Source organism: Podarcis melisellensis, assembly GCF_964234715.1.
Source record: "Podarcis melisellensis genome assembly, chromosome: 10".
Lineage (NCBI taxonomy): Eukaryota > Metazoa > Chordata > Lepidosauria > Squamata > Lacertidae > Podarcis > Podarcis melisellensis.
In genome coordinates this window covers 55,141,518-55,164,646 of record NC_138542.1, presented here as the reverse complement: position 1 = coordinate 55,164,646, position 23,129 = coordinate 55,141,518, and the positions used below count along the sequence as shown (strand labels likewise).

At 44.2% G+C, this 23,129-nt stretch overlaps 1 protein-coding gene across 1 annotated transcript in view; it reads right to left on the bottom strand.

Moving 5' to 3' along the window:
• The window catches only part of PTN (pleiotrophin), a 98,803-nt gene extending 91,922 nt beyond the window's left edge, over positions 1-6,881 (bottom strand). The window contains exon 1 of the mRNA XM_081927496.1: positions 6,546-6,881. The gene's annotated coding sequence lies outside the window, so the exon portion shown is untranslated. The remainder of the gene's footprint in view (positions 1-6,545) is intronic.
• Positions 6,882-23,129: the final 16,248 nt, after the last annotated feature.

Here is a 23,129-nt window from a genome sequence, read left to right as displayed (position 1 = left end):
GAATTAAATTCCCTCCATCCTTAATCAGAATCCACATAGGCTAAATCCCTTAAGCAATCCTCTTTGCTTGTAATGTCTGGAAAGTCTCACAGTGTCTGAGAAGGATCTTATGCACAACATTTTACATCTTTTTTCTGTTCAATTGGCTAGTATGTTAATGGGTCTGGTGCAGCAATAAAACTTCCAGCACATCTGCAAAGCTAAGCAGGATCTAGTATAGTTTCAAACTGGATGGGGACCGTATGCTTTGCAGAGAGTTGGACTAGATGAGCCTCCCAACTCTACAATTCTATGATACTACACATTACTTAACGCCGAGTATGATATACCTTAGTGCCTTTGGAATAATATTTGTTGAGGAGTATGAAGGTCAACATTGGTTCACACAGAGCTAATAATTTTAGAAGATCATGATGTTTTCTGCAGAAAAAAGAATTCTTCCTCACTCTTAGCTGCCCTCAGAAAATTGACCTTAAAATGTAACTGTAGATACTCAACAAAATAAATGCAAAACGAATAATCACCTGTTAGTAATTTAATCAATGTAATTCTCATTGGGGTGACATGTTTTTCAAGAAAAGGAAATCTCAGGATTAATCTTCTTATTAAAGGGCAGTGTTTGACCCTAATCAGTTGCCATTGCACTGAGGACAGTCCCTGACTCCATCGTTGCTTCTTGTCTTCCTTGAGTGCATCCTCTGTCCGTAGAAAAGTCCAGACAGAAACTCAATACTTTCCTCTCCATTTCCCTCCGCTTCCTCAAAGCTTTTTAATATTTATCCATATTGATCCACCATAATTTCAGAGTGATGTTATTACCAAATAGCTAAATGGAGCTCTCTGCTGTTTCATCAAATCCACACTTAGCTGAGATCATGGAACTTGTTCCATTATCCTATTAGCCTTCAGGGGTAATTCCCCAGGGGGTCCGCTGAATCTTCTTCGCTACTCGTGTGTCTGGCAGAGAAAGAAAACAGCTTGTAGGGTCAGCCATAAATGAAAGTAGGGAGAGAGGGCATTTCCTTCCACCACCTCTGGACACCTCAAGCGGAGAAATCAGCTCCTCTGAGTTTTATGGAAGCAAAGGTGGGAAGAAAGCCTTCCTGTGTGCTAAATTCAGAGGCAGCCAATATGGCGCTCTTTAAATGTTGGACTCCATCAGATGCAGCCAGCATGCTCGGGAATGGTGACAGTTGTGATCTAGCAACATCTAAAGGGTACTGCATTGGCTAACCCTGTGCTAACTCTCATTTTTGCACATATTGAAGATGCAAGCCTTCTAGGTTTCAGATTTATTTGTTTTTAAAGTTTGCTGTGTGCTTCAATGACCAGGGGTCTTCTTTCCACACCAGCACTTTTTTCAACATTCCCTAAATTGAATCTAACAAAGTGTCAAGATGGATTTTGAAATATACTCTGAGAGAATCCTCAGTTTCATAGAGTTTATTTCTGTTTGTAATAGAAACAGTCATCAGGTGTGTCTGTCAGTGCTACTGTGTGTCTGGCCCCTCCCAGACCCTAGGCTATATATCCTTTGTTCACACCCCAGGTCACACCTGATAGGCTGATTCAAACTTCCCTTCTGGGCCAGACTGGACAGCTCCAACGGCCAATCAGATTACTACAATCTAAAATCCGACCTGCCTATTATTCTGGGATTGAAGCTCCAGACATAACAGATTTCTCACATGGCAGCAGTGGGTTGATGGTGGAATTAGGGCACAGCTGAATTTTCACGCAGTTTTCACTATGAGAGGAAAATCTGTTTCTACCTCCCCACCCCTGTGTGTGTATGTATGCTTCCCAGACCTCTTCACAGCCACTGATTCTGAAAAGGTTCAGAAAATGGCAACCAAAACCATCAAGGGTTGCAGCATTTGGGGCCTGTAAGTTTAGAGGAAAAGCATCTAATAGGCGGTATGATAGAAGTGCATAAAATTATGCAAACTGGGGAGAAAATGGACAGAAGGAAGTTTTTGTTCTCTTCTAGCACTAGAACCTGTGGACATCCGTGAAGCTGAACATTGGACAATTCAGGACAGAGGAAACAAAGAACTTCTTCGCCTAGCACATAGTTAAACTACGGCCTTTGCTCCCACAGTGATGGCCACCAACTTGGATGGTTTTAAAAGAGGTTTACAAACATTCATAGAAGAGTAGGCTATCAAAGCTCCAAGCCACAATGGCTACATTCTCATTCCAGGGCTGGAGGTAGTATGCTTCGGAATACTGGTTGCTGAACACTATAGGAGGGGAGAGAGTTTTTGCACTCAGGTCATGCTTGTGGGCTTCCAATAGACAGCTGGCTTGTCACTGTGAGAACAGGATTCTGGGCTAAGTGCGCCACTGACTTGATTCAGCAGGCTCTTCTTGTGTTCTTAAAATAAAACAAACCATGCAAGCAAGCAAGAATAGGTGTGTTCAGGCTTTTATCTTTCCCACAGCAACATATAGATGCTACATTTTTCAAAAATCACTATTTCCATTACACCTTTGGCCTAATTCTTCAGTCCTCGTTCTCAGCTGAACCAAAGCATAACAGTACAATCCTATGCATGTCTCCTCAGAGATCGGGATGTCAGAGAACTTTGATGAAAATGGAAACAGAAGCGGAAATTGCCATTGTTTGCTTATTGTCCCATGTCTAGAACAGAACTCCATCCAGTGAATACAATCGGTATTGGATGTTGTTGTTGCTTTCAGTGCACAAATGATATGCAATTGATTATGTTTTTCTGCATATGCATTGTGTTTCTTTTGAGTCAAAATGGATATGGGGTGGAACTACATAATGACAACATAATTTTTGCCACACTGGACAGCAAGACAAATAAGGTAGACAAACTGCAACAGAACAGAAGCAGGCCTGCATGTGATGAAAACAGTGTGGAACAAAAAACAATGAATTCTTGCAACCCTGCACAGAGGTGAACCCCACTGAGCACAATGGGACTTACTTCAGCTAATTGGGTATAGGATTGCAGCCAAGCAGAGCAAAACTAATTTTCCTTTATGCCAAGGGTGGAGGAGATCTACTGATATAGCTACTGCCAGATCTATTGAGCTGCTGTTTTGTAATGCTCAGAGCAGGAGGTGAGAGGCAGCATTTCCCCCCCCCCGCCCACCCCCATTAAATGCAGTCGAAGGCAACTAACTATGCCAGCCACAGGGTTAGCATACAGTTTGACCACTATAGTTTGGGGAAGCAAAAGAGCTGGAGATGTGGGACATACCCCTGGCCCACAAGCCCAACAGCACTTTTGGAATATCTATGTCAGTGGAGCCAAGGCACTTCCAACAGTGTAACTCTCTTCCCACCAACATATCTCTCCCATTCTTCCAGCCTCCAAAGGAGGACAGCATTTCCCCCTGAATATTTGTAATTCGGTTTTCTGCCCTTCATCCCTGGCTAACATCATTGCTCCCTTTGTTACCCTACTTCCTGTCTAAATTTGGGCAACCTTGTTTTTCACTTACATTACCCTGAAAAGTGTGATGTGGTGAAGGGAGAGACAACCGAGTGTCCATTTGGGGGGAATATGATACCATAGGAATAGAGAGAGCAGACTCTCGCATAGCAGAGTGACAAAGTGAGATTTGCACTGCCCAATGAACCAGTGATTGCCTTGGCTCTCACCTTTTTATCACCATCACTTTAACCCAGAAGCAGTTGACATGGTGTCATCCAACAACATCTGGAGCCACCACATTGGCTCCCCCGTTGGCCAACAACAACCCAAGTGTCTTGCCCCTGGATCCCAGTAACATTTAACTATAGCAGAAGTGTAACATAAGATCAGTTCAGAATCTGACACTCCATGTCATTGATTATCACTTGTGTCAATGATGTCATGTCATAACTTGTGTTAACTTTGGCCATAGCAGGGTTCACTCGAACAGCCTCTGTACACTTCCATGTGCATTGGCCAAAGCCAAAATGGGCTGCAGTTAGTGTCACTGTGAAAGAGCTGTCCATGCGCATAGCAAGGTGCCCTTGAAATGTTTTAAACTGCAACTCCCATCCATGTTTTCTGGGGTTGGTAGGAGTTATAGTCCAAATTTTTGGATAGCATCAGATGGACAAAGGCTGATGTATGGTGAGAGATGGAAAAGAAGTAGAGAAGGGGCAGATGCCTTAGCTTTAAACTGTAGTTAGATCCAAATTCTCAGATCCCACTGAATACACCAGGCCAGATTTTAATATAAGTGAAGACTAGTGGGTCAGTATTTTTTTTTTAAGGAAAACTGGATTTAGATATTTAATTTTAATAAAAGCTACTGCAGCCCAGAAACCAAGAGTGGTGGCAGGAATGTTGCCCATGTGGTCTTTACAAATTGATTTTAAGATTAGGGTTTGGCAAGGGCAGGTTGGGGTATCTAGGGCAGCCAGATCTAATTCCAACCCATCTTGGTCTATTGTTGCATCATCGTTTATTATTCACAGCTCAGATAGCTGATCTCCCAGAGGAAGAGTTCTCTTTAATTAGCATCAGCACCACAGGGTGAATGGTCATTTGACTGATTTTGCCTGGCAATGAAACTTTAGAACACCTACCATCATTTTAAAATGCAGTTAAGGAAAAAATTGAAAATAACCACACAACTAGTTTTGCCATAGGATGACATCTACTTGAGCTGACTTTATCATGACTTTATCATGATTGTATGATCATATATCATCACAAAATCATGATTATATTTTTATATGGCCTGCTTAAATTCCTTTAACTTCACCATCAGTATGAACCCCATTGCACCCCTTGCCAGAACAGATGATATCCTGTTGCACTCAGGTTTTGCTTGTGGGTGGGCTTCCCGTAGGCATCTGGTAGGTCACTGTGAGGACAGAGTGCTGGGCCAGGTGGGTGTTGGGCCTGATCCAGCAGGCCTTTTCTCAAGTTGTTTAGATCTCTATGTACCACACAACAAGAATGGGGAGCCTTTGCCACCCCAACCCCATGAGAGGTTGTTGGACTCCAACTCTGATCATCCCCAACCATTGGTCTGACTGAGGCTGATAGGAGTTGAAGTCAAGCAAGTTCTGAAGAGCCAAGGGCTCCCCATCCTTGGCACAGAGGGTTCCCCATCCTTGGCACAGAGGCACAGAGTCCTGGGTTCATATCCTGACTGTGTGGCCTTAGTTAAGCCATCATCTTTTAGCCTAGCTAGTGGGGAGAATAAAATGGGACAGCACCACATATGGAAGACTGGAAACCCCAAAAACCCAACGCCAATGAGGCCATGGAAGACTGTGTGATTGCTGCCCCTCCGTTCCTTGGACCTTCTTCTCATCCTATCCTCACACTTTCTATGGAACAATATTAGATTTCCATTTCCTATAAGAGGTGAAAAGGAAGTACGTCAGATGCCCAGTCTCTTGCTGCTTTGCTAACACTACAGGTGAAATTGGGTTCCCTGTGTTGCAATTGAACAATCAAACTGCCAGTGAATAGTTTGAAGGTACAGTTTAGTAAGATGGCATCCATGTTGCACCTCAGCAAGCCTGGGTCTGGTCAGTGCCACTGGGACACTCTCTAGACTTCCTTGGGTGCCACCTTAGCTTCCATAGAAAAAAGTTAAGATACAAAATTTAAACACAAAAAAGCAATCGCACACATATACACACTGCCCTGAGTTCTTTCAAGCTTGGGAAGCAGATGTGGCATAGGGGGAAAAGGAGCTTTTAAAAACATCCCATTCGTGACAGTTGCATTGTATAAACATCCTTGTAAAACTCCCGCTAAATTAGATTCTTGAAAACAGAGTTGCAGAAGCAGCTTTTTGCTGCTTTTTAATGCTAGAAAACCTCACTTGGCATCCAACCATCTGCAGTCTTGTCCCCGTCAGCCTCTAAATGTCATTTCATCCAATGGAGCAGAAGGAAAAGTGACCAACACTAGCTGGTACCGATGAGAGTATATGGAAAGTTCCACCCCTCTGCTTATGGCTGGGTACAAGAGCGCACACTCTCAGTGGGAAGAGATGTGGAAGAACAGGTTCTTCTGCACGTCACTCAGCTCTCCTTCATCCCATCTCAGTACACCAGCAGGGCTCAAACAACAGGAGGAATCCAAGGGGAACAATTGGGCCCTCGTTCCACTTCTAGCACTTCTCTTACAGCCTGCTAATGCAGAAGATACCAGAGAGAAAAGCCCAGGAAAAGTCCCCACACATTTTGCCCCTCGTAATTTGCTCAGAGTTGACCCAACTGGTTCCCCTGGTCAGTGCATCATCATGCCACCCATCTAGGACCCAAGAAATTCATGAATGGTGCTCCTATTATCTGGCAGTCAGTGTGAACTTCTACTGGGGAATACCAAACACTGCTATTGTTACACAGAAGGAACAGCACCCTCGCTTTGTTGGAAAACACAAAACACACATCCAGAAGCCACTGTGAGGTCCCCCATCAACTTTCTTCAATCCATGGAAACATTGAAAGTTAAGGATTTCTGTTGCTGAGCATCCATCCCCGTTTACACTGAAAAGAGGGGGGAAGAGAGATCAAACAGTAGCGTTTGCAAACCAAATCCACTTGTACTTACTTTGAGTTGCAAAATCTCCTGTCTCTGTTAAACAGTCTTCAATCCCCCGTGAGGACTTCTGAGCTTTCGCTACACCTTCACTCGGCAAATGCAGCACTTTCCCGCTTCTCTCTCTTTTTCTCCCCTTCTCGAAATTATTGACTCCTTTTCTTCCTTTGCCCCCTTTCCAATGTCCCTCTGCTCCTCCTCCTCTTCTTCTCAGTTTACCCTCTTCCTCTTTCAATTTCCCCCCCAGAATTTCTCTACTCAAGGCAGGGAACCTGATCCTTGCTTTGACTATAGAGAGAGCAGACTGTGAGTGACTGAGTGAGCGAGAGAAAAGAAAGGGAAGGAGGGGGGAGAGAGAGCAGAGCACAGTTCCCTCATGTGATCTGACTGGGAAGCTTATTAAAAGCAGGTCACTCAAGGGGCAGTCTCTCCCACCAAGACCGATGGAAAGGCAGGAAGCGGGGAGGGGGGAATCAGAGACGAACTCTCCATCAGGAATGACATCTTTTTCAAGAGGCTTCAGTCAGTGCAGAAGGAAAGTAAGAGGATACTATTCAGTTCCTCAGAAACTTCAGATGCAGTTTGTAAGCTTTGCACAACCAGTGAGTATCAACCCTTTTTGCTCAGTCCGTAGCCAAAAGTCAGCACTTTTTCACAACAGCTGGCTGAGATGCATTTTGCCAAAGCTCATCTGAGCTGGAAACAGCTTGAACAAACAGTCTACACAGGTGAACACTGCAATTTTAGTCACATACACGAACAAAGGATCACAACAGCTACATCTGTAAACAAGGGCCCAGTGCCAACAATTAGGGATAGGGGATTCTGCCAATTTCACATTTCCTCAGCTTCTCATTTTTTCAGATACAGTGGTATCTTGGGTTACATACGCTTCAGGTTACAGACTCCGCTAACCCAGAAATAGTACCTCGGGTTAAGAACTATGCTTCAGGATGAGAACAGAAATCGTGCTCCAGTGGCGCAGAGGCAGCAGGAGGCCCCATTAGCTAAAGTGGTGCTTCAGGTTAAGAACAGTTTCAGGTTAAGTACAGACCTCTGGAACGAATTAGGTACTTAACCCGAGGTACCACTGTATTAAGTTCTGCTCTCCACATTTCCACATCACTTGGTGTTTTTTAAAGTCCTCATGAAAAATTGCCAGCATTTTTCAGTGAATTTCTCCTCATATACAATTTTCGCCTGGTGCCTTAAAATATATAATGAAGGCACCAGGCGAACCTCCGTGTGGAGAGCATTCCACTAATGGGGAGCCACTACAGAAAAGGCCTCTTTCCATGTTGCCACCATCTGGACCTTGTGTGGAGGAGAAGGGCCTTAGATGATGAATGCAGCAGAGTCTGGGATAGTTTATATGGGGAGAGGCAGTCCTTGAGGTATTGCAATCCTGATCCATTAAAGGCTTTAAAGGTCAAAATCAGCATTTTTAATTGGGCCTGGAAGCTAATTGGCAGCCAGTGCAGTAGGGCCAGGATTGGTGTGATATGCTCAAACCATCTTGACCCAGGGAGCAAGCTGGCCAGCTGAAGCTTCTAAACCAACTTCAGAGGCAGCCCTATGTATAATGTGTTGCAGTAATCCAACCTAGAGGTTACCAGAGCATAGACGACAGAAGTTAAGCCATCCCTGTCCAGATAGGGGTGTAGCCAAAAGCTGATGGAAGGCACTCTGTGCCACCAAGGCCACCTGAGCCTCAAGCAACAGCAGATGATTCAGGAGTACCCCAATCTACATACCTGCCCCTTCAGAGGGAATTATGATGTGCCTTATAATATGGCAAATGAAGACAACTGACGACATGCATCTGGGGTACAAGGTTCAGGCATGTACTAAGCATTATTCTTAGCCTTGAAAAGCCTCATCCACAAGACTTCAGTCCCATTTTGCCCTGCAAACATCCCACCCACCCTTGGGTTAGGGTCTCACTGTCACTGAGCTTTTTGAGTTGCTGGTTGACAGGACTGAAAAGGATATTTCTTCTTTCCAACCTCAATTGGCCTCCAGTTTGTGCATTTTCCACCTTTCCCTCAGTGAAATACAGCTTACTTGTATTAGGCGTTAACTGGTTTGGTAAGAACCATGGGTGGAAAGGGCATAGGGCAGGAAATACTAAATAGTAAGCTTGGGTTAGGGCCTCTGCTTGGCAGGAATCTCTCACCCTGGTCATCCAGTGAGGTCCTGGAGGCTTGGCTCGCACCACAACAGAACTCGATTCTCGGAGACTCCCAGGGAAGGGGCTATGCACTTCCCAACCCTGACAGAACAACTGCTCCTTACCCAACTGCCATGCCAACCTCAATAAAGATTTGGCCTGATTATCACTCAACACCTGATGTTCTGATGTTCTATTTATTTCACCACTCCCAAGAGACCACATAATACACCTGCTTGGGCAAGCAGGTGGACCAGTGAAGCCAAACCTCCTTGAGAAAAAGTGTTTGTTCGCCGGTGATTGCAAAAAGCAAAACATTCCTCTGCTTAGGTTTTGATTCTTGCCCTCAGGGCTTCCTTCAAGCTCTTCAGTTTCAGATGGATTATGTATAAAGGCGATGTTTTTAAGGAGAGGGTGGGGGAGGAGAGGTAAGCGATAAAAGTTGCCGAAGTCAAATCCCTACTTTCAAATAGACTGAGAAAACAGCCTGCAAGGAAAAGGGGATCAGAATCGGTCAAGAATAAGGCATGCTGGGAAATCTCCATAGACTATGAAGCCTGAGCCTTCCTGAGGCAGTTCATTGAGTAAAAGGGAAGATATGATGGAGTTCTTTTGAAGAAGGATAGAAAAAGCTAGCATAAGTGTTCATCTGAAATCTGCTACTTTCTTTCAAACATCTCCAGTAGGCTAGTCCTCCAAGGGGTGAGGTAGGTACCCAAAAATATCTGTGGAAGGGAACATAAGAGGAGCATTGCTGGATTAGGCCAAAGGCCCTGCACTCTGGTCCAACCAGATGCCCAGATAAAAGTCACAAGCAGAACATGACTACAGTACCACTCCCCTCTCCTAGCGTTGGCATATTTCAAGCTTTATTTAGACAAAGTGATTTTTGGTTTACTTGCCAAAGATCCAGGACAAACCTCCGCCTTAAGCAAATCCCTTGACGTCACTTCTACCTTTGAAATCCTGGTAATATCTGGGAAAACCTGGACGTATGGGCAGCCCTACTCTCCACATACAATGCCCAGCAAGTGGGATTCAGAGACATGCTGTTTCTGACAGTGGAGATGGAACATAGCCAACATGGCTGCTGGGAAATTGATTGCTTTATCCCCCAGGGATGCGACTTAATCCTCTTTTAAAGCCATCCAATATGACATCTGGTGGGGTGCATGTTTCCCCTCAGGACTGAAGATGTTGGCACACTTGCAATTATTCTCATAAAAACATAAGTGTTCTCCCTTAATACATGCCCAAGTGTGGGATTAAGGAATATGATTCCAAAGAACTTCACCCGTTTCAAGACAGGTATGAATATGTCTATTATGAGGTATATAATATACCACCTTAATCTGATGTCTCAGATGCAGCCTAGTTTGGGAGGGGGTCACTAAGAATGGGGAGTGGGGCTCATATATAATTTTGAATGCCTTTAATCAGGAACCACCATCTATGGTGAGGTACTTATGGTAAGTAGCATCATCAATTGCCCTCTGTCCTGTGGCTACAGAAGTAAGGGGGAGCTTGCAGTCTCTAGCCAGGTATCAAAGAGATGCTGGGAACTTTTTCCCTACCCCACCCCATTCCATTAAGACTCACAGAACTGTAGTGTTGGAAGGGACCTTAAGGGTCATCTAGTCCTGCCCTCTGGAATCACAGCTAACACGCATCATAAATAAGATCTGAGGCCTGTTGAGATTTCTGCGAACCCCACCTCGTTTCATCAATAAGTATGTTTCCTAGATCACTGCACTACTGAAAGCATGCATTGAAATGACATTCCTTATGTCATAAGGAGGTACATAAATCATCTCAACAATGCTTCTTGGGGGATGATTTACTTATTGCATTTATAGTCCACCTTTTTCTCCAAACTGCTCAAGGAGGCATACATTTTTCTCCCCCTCCCCATTTAACCCCCACAAGGACCCTTCAAGGGAGGCTACTCTGAGAGACATGATCACACCTCAAGTACACTTCCCAGCTAGGTAAAACTCTCAAGGAGGATGTGAAGCAGTGCCAGCAGGCTGTGTGGCTAGGGAGGATGTTGGGTGAGTCCCATTGGCCGGGTTAAGAAACTTGGAGGGCCACATTCAGCTTTGGGCCTTAGGTTACTCATACCAGCTCCACACTGACTGGCAGCCAAGTTTCTAGTCCTAGACAGCGGCGTAGCATGGGTTGTCAGCACCCGGGGCAAGGCAAGTAATTTGCTACCCCTAACCCAGGGCAAGGCAAGTAATTTGCGCCCTCTAACCCGGGGCAAGGCAAGTAATTTGCGCCCCCTAACCTGCCGCCGCTGCCAGCTTCTTCTTGCTGCTGCCTGGTCTGGTCTGGTGTGGTTCTCTCCCGCGCTCAGCGCTGCGCTGGGGGGCCGCTGCACTGTCCCTCCCCCAGATAGTCCCTCGCTCTCTCTCCGCACCGCACGCCTGGCACCCACCCCCTCCACAGTGGGCGGCGACCCGGCGACCCGGATTGGATTCGCACAGCCAGCACTGCAGTGAGAGAGAGTGAGTGAGCCAGGTAGGGGCAGAGAGCTGCGAGTGCGAGCGCCCCCCCCAGATGTTGCACCCGGTGCGGCCGCCCCCCCCCTGCACCCTCCACGCTACGCCACTGGTCCTAGAGGAGATGCTACAGAAGAAACCCAGGGCATTCTGCATGTTCTTCTACCACTGATCTATGGATGGCCCTTCTGGTATTTATACCCAAGTGTTATGTACTAATTTTGGATACTATAACAATAGGCAAGTAGGATCCTAGAATGCAACAACTGATTGGCTTGCAGGAGAAGACTAATCAGGCTCCAGGAAGAAGTTAATCAGCCTATTAGGCTGGTAGGATCGTAGAATGCAACAACTGATTGGCCTGCAGGAAAAGATCAATCAGGCTCCAGGAGGGAAGCAGAATCAGCCAATCAGACAGGACTCATTGTGTAAATAATGTACATAAAAGCCTGATGTTTTGGGGAAAATTCAGTCACTGTTTTACAAGCTGCAATAACGAGCATGAAATCACTACAGGACTCTGAGTATATTTCACCAAGCATATCTCTCCTCTCTCTCTCTCTCTCTCTCTCTCTCTCTCTCTCTCTCTCTCACACACACACACACACACACACACACCTTATTTGATCTGTCTGAAAAGCTGACTAAGTGGAATAGGGCCACACCACACCAACAAAAGTTTTCTCTCTTTCTCAAAGCAAACAAAATTGCACACATGGCTCCATCAGCAGGTCAACTCATCTTGATCTTATCCCTTTGTTCCAGATGGCCCAGAAATATCAATTTCTTTCTTTCATCCACACCAGCCTTTAGCCTCTGCAAGCATGAAGCTGGGGGGGAGAGAGAGCAACCCCATTCCAGGAAAACGAGAGAGAGAGAGAGAGAGCGCACATGACCATTTTAAAGATTTTTTTCCCCCACCTTCTCCTCCACTGTTGTTTTCAGAGTTATTGAGCTGCCAAGCGTCAGCTGTGAGTGCCCACAGCTGCCACCTCATCTACCATGATCAGATTTCCATTAGCGATCCTGAATTATTTAGCTGAAATATCGAGCATGGGGCTTGAGCTGCTTTCGGTCTACCTTTCATAACATGCCTGTGCCATGACAGGAATCTCTTCTTAGAAATTAGTCAGCCTCTGGGGCTTGAGGGGCAGGCGGGTAAGCCGATGGATAAACCTATGGAGGTTTAAACGGAACCAAGCACACAGTCACCCACCATACCATTTCAGATCCTGCATGGCAGAGACTGGCACAGGCCGTGGTCTAAAGGTAGATGGGGTGACCAGCTTCCTAAGCTAAGCAGATCTGGGTCTGGTCAGTGTCCGGATGGGAGACTGTGTGGCAATCACATGTACCCAGCTTTGGGTTCCATGATTGAAGAAAGGTGGAAGCAGGAAGGCAGGCCCAGAAAGGCTACCTGGGGAAAGCAAAAGTCTTTCTATGGGCACATCCACTTTCAGGTGTGCTTAGGATGGTCTCTTTTGAAGATGCACTTCTCTGACATTTTGCAAACAAAAGGCCAAAACTCAGTTAAGTGATCCGAAAAGCATTCTTCTCCTGGTTGATAAGATTTTCATTTTGCGTGAACCATTAACATCAAATAACCTCTGTGACTAGAAAATAGCTGGCTTTGTAATTTTGAACCTGGAGTCAGCACTGGCTGGTACTGTACCAGAGAAAGAAAAAGTGACCTGTAAGGTAGCAGCTTTTCTGTGTCATTCTCAAAAATAAGTTTAAAGTGTTTCGGTCTTTCCAACCCCCAATGGGGTGACATCATTCAGCTGCTTCAGGATAGCCTTGTATAGTCTTTTTCTTTGTGGCGATTCTTTTTTCTGTTCTACTTGCAATCCTTCACATGGAACAAATTTCCTGCTCTCTGGGCTTTGAACTCAGAGACTTACAAGGAAGCAGATACAAGCTGCAGTTGGGTTGCCCTGAGTTCCTGATTCACCAGCAACTGGGCCAAGTAGCAGCTGCCTGGGTCACCTTGCCCTCAGCGCCCAGGCTTGCTCCAAGTGACCTTTATCCCTACAATGACATCAACTCTACTTAACCATTTCCAAAGTAAGTCTTGCTCGCCAGAAGCATTGAAAACTGCCTTATCCCAAGCCAGACCATTGGGCCATGTAGCTGAGTATGGTCTTCATTGAGTGACAGCAGCTCTCCAGGATTTCAGATATTCCCATCCCTCCTTGGAGCTGCTGAGGATCCACCTTGGGATCTTCAGTAGGCAAAGCAGATGCTTGACCTCTGAGCTGCAGTCCTCCCTCAGGTATCCTGGACCCAAGCCACCTTTCAAAGGCAGTCATCCAAGCTGTGATGTTTATCCCTGACCTAAGTTGTGAGAAGAAGCAGGGTTCTGTGGATATCAAATTCCCACGTGCCTCTTTCCTCTTCAATGTTTACGGTGATCCTTGAAGAAGTCTTGGATGTTATGCTGCAGCCTTCCGCTCTCCTGATCAGCAATTCTCAGGCTATTTCTCACGAGTGGGACAGGAACAATACAACTTCTTGAGATGACGGCTCCATTAAGGTGGCATAAATTAAGCATAAATTGCACTATTATCTAACCATTGTTGGCAGCAACAATGCTGCAATATTTGTGTTTCAGGATTAATACTGGATATACCTTCAGAGGCTGTAATGCCATTAAACGTATTTGTATTGTATTGTACCTTCAAAGGCAGTGTAATATTTAATAACAAACTCCTGCTATTAATTTCATCCTGTTTAGTCATTGCTGGCTCTCTTGCACTTAAATGTAAGCCTATTGCTCTGGGATTAAAGGAGCCTGAGTTCCTGCTTTTCCAGCTGAAATGCACTCATACTTTTATGCAAAGGCTGCATCTGCAAATGGCACATAGTGTCTGTTTGTTTTGTGTTTTAATTGTTGACTTGGAAGGGACCATGAGGGTCATCTAGTCTCACCCCTCTGCAATGCAGGAATCTTCTGCCCAACATGGGGCTCAAACCCATGACCTTGAAATTAAGAGTCTCATGCTCCACCAACTGCTATACCAAAATTTATATACACCAATTGTCTGTAATAAAACTTCTAAGCAGTTTACAAGTAATATTAAAATTATCAATAAAAACAAGTATGCATAAAAGTGTATATGTTAATGGAAATAACATAAAAAACGCATTATAGTGGGGGAAATTGCTTGCAGAAATGTGTGTATTGGGAGAAATTTTCTGATGAGGGTTTCTTTAATAATAATAAAAGAATTTTCAAACAGATGTGGAAATGTGGTGGACTGAATTGAAGGCTGGAAGAACGAGAAACTAAGAGAAACTGAGGAGGCCCCAAATATTGCTGATCTTTGAGCAGATGGAAAAGCCCCGCAGTCCCACTGCTCTCCTGATGGAATGGCTGCTGCAGTTGAAAGGTAAGGGCAGAGCCTGATGGGAATGGTCTTTAATGGAAAGGTCCTACTTATACTGGAAATGAGATGTATTTTCTGGCCTCGCTGGGAGGTGTTTCATCCAACTCCATTCAGAGAGCTTCATCACGTCACCGTGACCTTGAAGATACCAGAACAGCAATGAATTCCTCAATGCTTGAATATGTGTGTTTTGCAATATAACACTTTCCAGCTGATGAATATAGGACTGATCCCCAGAGTGGTTAGCATTACACCTTTTGAACATTTCCTCTTAAGAGGATGCACAGGAAGAGAGAGAGAAACAAGAGCTAAACACTCTGAGCAACTGATCTGCTCTTCCAGAGAGAGGGATCAGACTTTCAGCTTCTGTTGGAATTTAAAAGTGCTCCAAGCTGCATCCCCTCTCTCTTGATTTTCATGTAATGTCTCAGTCAATTACAGACAAGATTTCCAGGAGGAAAGCATTTATTCTGTACCATAAGCTTAAAAAACAACAACACACAGCACAAGAAGCAACACAATGTAATTTGGTTCAAGAGCACACACACACACACACACACACACACACACGCACACACACAATAGTTGAGAAAAATGGGGTCCTGGAAAGCAGGGTGATTACAACCTGCTCAAGAGAGGCAGCTTATGCTCTTTGTCAAGAGCATAAGATGAGCCTGCTGGATTGGGGCCATGGCCCTTCTAGTCCAGCATCCTGTTTTCACAGCCCCAACCAGATGCCTATAGGAAGCAAACAAGCAAGACCTTGAGTGCAACAGTACTCTGCCCAACTGCAATGCCCAGCAAGTGGTACTCTGAGATTCCCAGCCACTGGTATATACCACCTCTGACAGTGGAGGTAGAACATAGCCAACACCTTTTGTAACCCATAACTGAATATTTGTATTATTTAACTTGGGGAAGGACTCGCAAGCTGCGCAGTAAGCAAACAAGGAGTGTGTTACAGCTCCATCTGAATGAGCTGCTGGTCAGAGAAGACAACACTGGGCTGATTGGGCGAACAGTTTGAGCTGGTAAGAACATAAAAGCATCAGAAGAGCTGGATCAGGCCCATGGCCCATCTAGTTCAGCATCCTGTTCCCACACTTGCCAACCAGATGCCTGCGGGAAGCCCAAAACCAGCACCTGAGCACAAGAACACTCTTTCATCTTTTGGCTTCCAGCAACTGGTATTCAGAAGCATTGCTGGCTCTGACCCTGGAAGCAGAGAATTAGCATTGATGGCTAATAGCCACTGATAGCTTTATTCTCCACAAATCTGTTGTATCCAAGTGCCATCCAAGTTGGTGGTCATTACTGCTGTGTCTTTCTTGCTGAAGTACAGATGGAGGAATCTGTCCATTGCTCTTCCTCTCGGGACCCAAAATGGGGCTGAGGTACATGAAATGCAGCTTCATCTGCCCTCACTCACATCAGTTGGATAGGCTATGTGAGTCAATGACATCATCCTGTTCACTATGTGATTTCCTGATTGGCTGGGATCACCTTATAGAAAAAATAACCTCTTCACAGAAAATGGTGCTGAAACAACAGCACAGTGCAGAACATCGACTATTTAAAAATGGATGGGAAATGCAAGAGATTGGAAGGGACAACATAGGATAGCAGCAGAGGAAAAAGGTGGATAACTTTTTGCAGCCAGGGGGCTGGATCCTTAGGTTACCCAACCCCCATGGACCATTTTGACAGGTGATGTGTTTTTCTTTACCTGTGCAGCTGGAAATCGAACCATGTGCGCAAAGGCACAGGGCTGGTGATTAGTTGATTGCGAACCCCACTTTGGGTAGAAAGCCAAATCGTTACCTGCCCCACTTTAGAGTGCTCAAAACATTTCAGCTGCATTGTCACAGATATCCCTGTAACAACCCTGCAAGGTAAGTATTCTTATCCCCATGTTGATGATATAAAGGGCTGAAGCTGAGAGAAAGTATCTTGCCTAAAGCTATCTGTTGAGTTCATACCAGAGGCAATATTTGGACTGGGAACATTCAGATCTGTTGCTCAGCCTTTCAGCCAACTGCTTTACACTGACTCTTATTTACACTGGGCTCCTTAGAGAGTTTCTTCTACTAGCACCGTCTTCGGCACAAATCTCTCATTGCTCAGCAGAGCAATCTCACGACAGGAGAAGAAAAGCAGTTGTTCCCTAAAATATAGCACTCACCTGCTTCGGGAGGTAGAGAGGAGACTCGATTTTGCTTTGAGCCAAAAATGACAGTGGGAAGAGATCACATCCTGTTTTATGCCAGTGGCTCTCAAACTTTATTACACTGAAAGTCAACATTCATTTCTCTGTGGACCCCCACATTTCCTTACCTTACAATAATCACATGTGGGAGCAATTGAAAGGTCCCTTACCAGAACCTGCTACCTGATGCTGCCTGTTTGCTTCAATTTGTCCTGATAAGCCAGGGATGGGGAATTGGATGGGGTTGGTGGGCTGGAATATAACCTCCCCCAAAGCCTGTTGGCTGTTTTGACAGATAGGTAGCTTGCCCATCTGTCAATCACCATGGCTCACACTGCTTGGTGGGGCTTGGAAACCCTACCTTTGGCAGGGAGCTACATCTTTACCTTTATAGCAGGTAGAGGTATAGTGATCATGGCTTGTGGGGAAATGACCCCATGGACCAAATAATGCCTACAGGCCAGAGTTTTCTCACTACTGTGATAAGAGTTTCTTCCTCTTCAACATCCTGGTGGAATGTGCTGCACTTCCTACTGCAGGCTTTTCACGGGAAACTTCCTGGTACCTGGCCCAAATGTTTCCTGCCCTGCAACTGGCTTTTTCTCCATTTTCTCCATCTGGTTCCATGGATCATGCTAGCCTTCTTTGTCATTTTGCAAAGGAGTGTCCTGCCTCGTGAGAAGTGCAAGGGAACTGGCTGGTATAACTTATACAAGAAATGCAAGCCCCATCAAAGAAGTGGGAAGGAGAAGTAGCACAACAGAAAAGATGAACACCTGAAGAAGCAAGAGAATTATAACACTAATACAGGATCTGCCAAACTGGTACCATTCAGATATTTTGGACTACAAGTCCCATCAGCCACAGCTTCCTGCTGGAACAATTGTTTATAGAGTCACATCCAGTAAACTGTGGCCTGTTGTCAGACAAGACAGTTTCAGGTATAGGTAAAAAAGGTAAAGGACCCCTGGACAGTTAAGTCCCGTCAAAGGTGACTATAGGATTGTGGCACTCATCTCGCTTTCAGGCCGAGGGAGCCAGCGTTTGTAACAGACAGATTTTTGGGTCATGTGGCTCACATGACCAAACTGCTTTTGGTGCAATGGAACACCCTGATGGAAACCAGAGCGCACAGAAACATCGTTTACCTTCCTGCCACAGTGGTACCTGTTTATCTACTTGCACTGGCATGCTTTTGACCTGCTAGGTTGGCAGGAGCTGGGACAAAGCAACGGGAGTTCACCCCCTAGCAGGGATTCGAACTGCTGACCTTCTAATTGGCAAACCCAAGAGGCTCAGTGGTTTAGACCATGGCTTGGTGACAGTGTATATGGTCATGTTTATAACTGTTGCATGGCTACCTTTGCAAAGTGCAACTAATGTTCCAGGACTAATTGATGGTTTTGTTAAGATAGATCATTCATCATTATTACACAAGACTTCTTGTTTTCCTGGAGCAAGGTGAGCATTGACCTGTTTATGTAAACAAGTCAATCACCATCTTTCTTCAAGGAAACAGCCAGCCTCATATAACAATTAGGGACTGTTTTGGTTGACTTGGTCTGTGTGCTCAGCAAATTCTTTTGAGTTCCTAATCATTCGTACCTGCCTGAAGCACTCATCTTTTCCTGTTGAGAGGGGAAAGCAATCACTTGACAGCATTCTACTTCGTGATTTATATTTTATACAATTCTGCAAGAGTCTCCAAGATAGAAAGTGTATCTTTTAAAAAATTAACATTTCTATTTTTGTTCTTTCCACTCCAGTTGAGAACCTCTGTTTGTGAACTCAGTGATCAAGTTGGCTTTGTATGCATTGGGAATTGAAGAGAAAAATAGGAAAGAAAAAAATACTTTTCCACTTACAGGAGAGAGAGAGAAAACAACCTCTGCAGACATTTCTCTCAACTCATCTATTCCATCTGAACTCCAGTTCTGGATTAAAGCACAGCATTGCCACTCTCCCCCTGCCCTCCACAGCTTTTCTCTGCCAGCTGGCAGCCCCTCGATACACATCTCAGGGATACGCTGCAGTGTGGTCAGATGGCATGAATGAGCCCTTTGTGGTATTATTGCAGCACTTGGAACAGATGTGAGGTTGAATGATATGATATCAACAAGTTCTGGGGCTCTGGATGCTCATAAAATGTTAACTGAAGACATATTTTGTTGTTCTCCTTTTCAGCTTGCGTCTTTCATTGTGGGACTGGAAAATGTTCGAAAAAGAAAATGGGGAAGGTTCAAAACTTCCTTTCCAGCAGTATCACTAGGGATGTGCCAGCTGTAATTCAGGAGCCGTTTATAAAACATGCCCTATCCTCTCTTTCCCTCATGTGTGATGACATAAGAAGAGCCCTGATGAATCAGACCAAAGGACCGTCTAGTCCAGCATTCTGTTCTCACAGTGGCCATCCCAGATGCATATGGGAAGCCTACAAACAGGGCCTGAGTGCAACAGCTCTTTCTTCACCCATTATTCCTAGCCACTGGGATAACTCAGTCAATAGAGCATGAAACTCTTAATCTCAGTCATGGGTTCAAGCCCCATGTTGGGCAAAAGATTCCTGTATTGCCGGGGGTTGGACTTAGATGGCCCTTGTGGTCCCTTCCAGCATACTGCCTCCAACAGCGGAGGAAAAACATGGCTATCATAACTAGTAGCCATCGACAGGCTTAGTCTCCATGAATTTATCTAATCCTCTTTTAATGCCATCCCTATTGGTGACCAGCACTACATGTTATGGGGAAAAAATCCATGGTTTAACTATGCACTCTACGAAGAAGTCATTTTAATATTCTCAAAGTACCCAGTGCTCCCCAGCAGCTCACAATGATTACTGGACTGAAGTTGCCTGCTCCAGGACCATCATGAATTATGAGGAATTCTCAGTTCCTGGTGTTCTTACAATGAATTCACACCATCATACAAGAAGGCACTCCAGCAGCCCTCTGTCCTGGCAGTTTTTCCATGTGACAGCCATTTAGATATTTGAATATGGCTATCGTATCTCCTCTCTGTCTCCTCTTTTCCAGGCAAAAGATGCCCAACTCCCAATTAAGGGGTTGCTAGCTGTAATTATTATGTAACATGGAAGGAATTTTTAAGAAGTTTCATCAAAATTAAGGGAAGGATTTGTTGAAGACAAATTAATTAGAGAATGGAATGCAGTAAGGAAAGGTATGAGGAGGTCGGGAAAGTTATTTTCACGAATATAAGGGAATGGAGTTATACATGTGATTTTTGTTTTTCTTTTCGATTTTTTCTTTTTTCTTTTTTATATGTATTGTTGATTTTACTCTTTGTGTTTTTTTATTTTGTGTGATTTTTGTGTTTTATAAAACTTGTGAAAATGCTAATAAATATCTTATTAAAAAAAAAAACCATGCCCAACTCCCTCAACTGTTCCTCATAAATCTTGGTTTCCAGACCCTTGATAATCTTGGTCACCCTCCTCTGCACACATTCCAGCTTGTCAATACCCTTCTTAAATTCTGGTGCCCCAAACTTGACACAATACTCCAGGTGGGGTCTAACCAGGGCAGAATAGAGTGGTACTATGACTTCCCTTGATCTTGGCACTATACTTCTGCTTAGAATAACATTCACTTTTTTGCTGCTGCATCACACTATTGACTCATGTTAAGCTTGTGGTTTACTAAGCCCCCTAGACAGTGCTATTTTTTCAAGAAAAAAAGGTGCCAGTACTCACAACAAATGCTTCCCTTGTTCTCTCATAATGACAATGGCACCCACCTGAGAGGTACCGGACCTGAGTTCTGGCTGGGGAAAAAAGCCCTGCCCCTAGGTCCTTTGCACATGTACTACTGGCAACCCAGGTGTCACCAATCTTATATTTGATGCATTCTGAATGCATCCTGCACAATGAAATTCATGACAATCTGGATTTGAAAACAGCTCAGAGCCAGAGCATTATAATTAATAGGATGGACAAACAATGCCTTGCTGAACTTCATCCCCCACAGTCGGTAATAAAACAGAGGGTCAAAGACATAAATCTGGCTTCTATTATCGATCAGAGCACATTGCCACTCAGTTAGGTGTAATGACAGTCTCATAAAACACTATTCATTCCCATATAAAATTGTCCCTTCTCTAACACAGAATGATGATATTGATAAGTTCTGTGTGCCAGGCTTTAGATATTCCACCCATAACATAATAGTTTTAATAGCATTCAAGGCAATAAATTCGATGTGGCAACAGAGCAATGCAGAAACCAAGTGCCTGCAAGGAACAATGAAGCCAAGAAAACAAACCATGGCTGTCCTTTGTTGTTAAAGACATCAGGTGAGTCCTCCTGGATCAGCATTCCTGTTCTCACAGGAGCCCACTGGATGAGCTGCTCCAGAAATTAATTTTGAAGGAAATTGCATTCCAATACCCCAACTAACCAGGCTGTTTCTGTTTTACAGCCATGTTTCTGAAACACTGGGCCAGGGCTAGGGACAAGGGAGAAATCTGACTATGTTTGCATTTACAGGCTGACCTACCTGATTTCCAAAGCAATAGGTGAACAGAAATACAGACACTTTTTGAAATCCACATTTCTCTGAATTTTGTATTGTGGATTGCCAGCCAAGGAAAAAATATTTTTATTTTATTTATTAAATTTATATACCACCCTTCAACATAAGATCTCACAGTGGTACACAGAATGCATATACTGGGGTAAAGAGTGCATAAGCGTGAATATACTGGTGAAAATAGCATGAAATGCATTATATTAGGAGGAATTACTTTGCAAAAATTGATATATTATGTGAAATTGTATTAGAAAGATGCATATATTAGGAGAAATTCACAGATGAGTTTTCATGAGGATTTTTTAAAAATAAAAATAAATAAATGCAGATTGCAAAATGGCATCCATGTTCTCATAGTGGCCTTGGTTCAATGTCTCCCTTTCCTTGATCTGCCATTTTGAAATACAAATCCTTTCTGTAGGTCCATTGAATTACTAATGTGGATGTCAAACAAAGAGCACTTTGTGTTTTAAGGGAGGCTTCCCTTTTGGTCTAGAAAAGCATCCTTTCCCAGGCCAGGTTAGTGACTTGGAAACACCAGGGCAAGGCTGGTGGTCCTGATTAGCCCAACACAAGTTGTGATTGGGCTTAGGAAGGGATGGTAACTCAGCTTTTGATAAGCATCCAGCCATATGTCACTCTTTGGGCATGAAATAATCTTACTGTTTTATCATCTAGATCAAACTCTACTGACCTGGTGCCCTTCAGATGTTTGGGCCCCAGTTCCCATCAGCCCCAGTCAGCACATGACCAGAAACCATGCAGTTTAGTGCTGTGGGCCCACTGTTGTAGAACTCCCTCCTGAGTGAGGTTAGACAGACCCCTTCCCTGTTGAACTTCAGACGTTTTGCAAAGGTTCTAAGATACATTTTGGTTATCCTTATCCTTTGTAAGCTTTTTTTAAAAATAATGTACAATGATAGGAGTAACAAAGAAGTTAGTATTATCAACACACCCACATTAATTGACAAAACATGAAAAAACCACCGTAACCATTTTTTTTTCCAAAAGAGAATCACATTTATTGTGATCTATTGATAACATGAAATATTGTTGCCCCCGCCGTACTGTAGAATGGGACAGCCGTTTTAAGAGTTACAATGGAACCAAAATGCAACAAAGACAATCTAGGATTAGCCACATTTCACATCATCGGGTCCTGACCAGGCCAGTTTTGTAGATGGCTATACTTTACAATCAGCCTTCCCCAACCTGGTACCCTCTGGAGCTTTTAGCCCAGCGACTTGCATCTGTCCCAATCAACTTAGCTATGCTAGCTGGGGCCGATGGGAGTTGTGAGCCAAAACAGCACCAGATTGTGGAAGGCCAAGATAAATCCTACTAGTCCAAGAAGTATATTCCTCTTATAAGTGCATTGTCATCCAAATACACCAGCTTTGTAAAAACAAATTAAACTTAATTCATATTGTTTACATTAAAGTGGGTTTCCAGCCCCACACATGAATAAGGAGTCTTTCCCCAACCTTTCAAAGACTTCAGCAGTTGCTAAGGGCCAAGTCTCATCTGATGGTTTGAACTTGGGTGTCCATATGTGAGTATAAAATGCATGTCAAGTAAGGAGGGTGCATATGTGCGGTTTAAAAATGTGCCAGTGGTCTTTCGGCTGATCTCTGGCCATTTGTGTGCATTTTAAAGAGAAATGCTACCAAAAAAGAGGAGGGGGAGAAAGAGTTATGCATGCAACCTTCATTTTTTTTATGAGGCACACAGACTTGGGCTTCCAGACTCAAGTACAGTTAAATGAGACTCAGCTCTGAGAGATGGGATT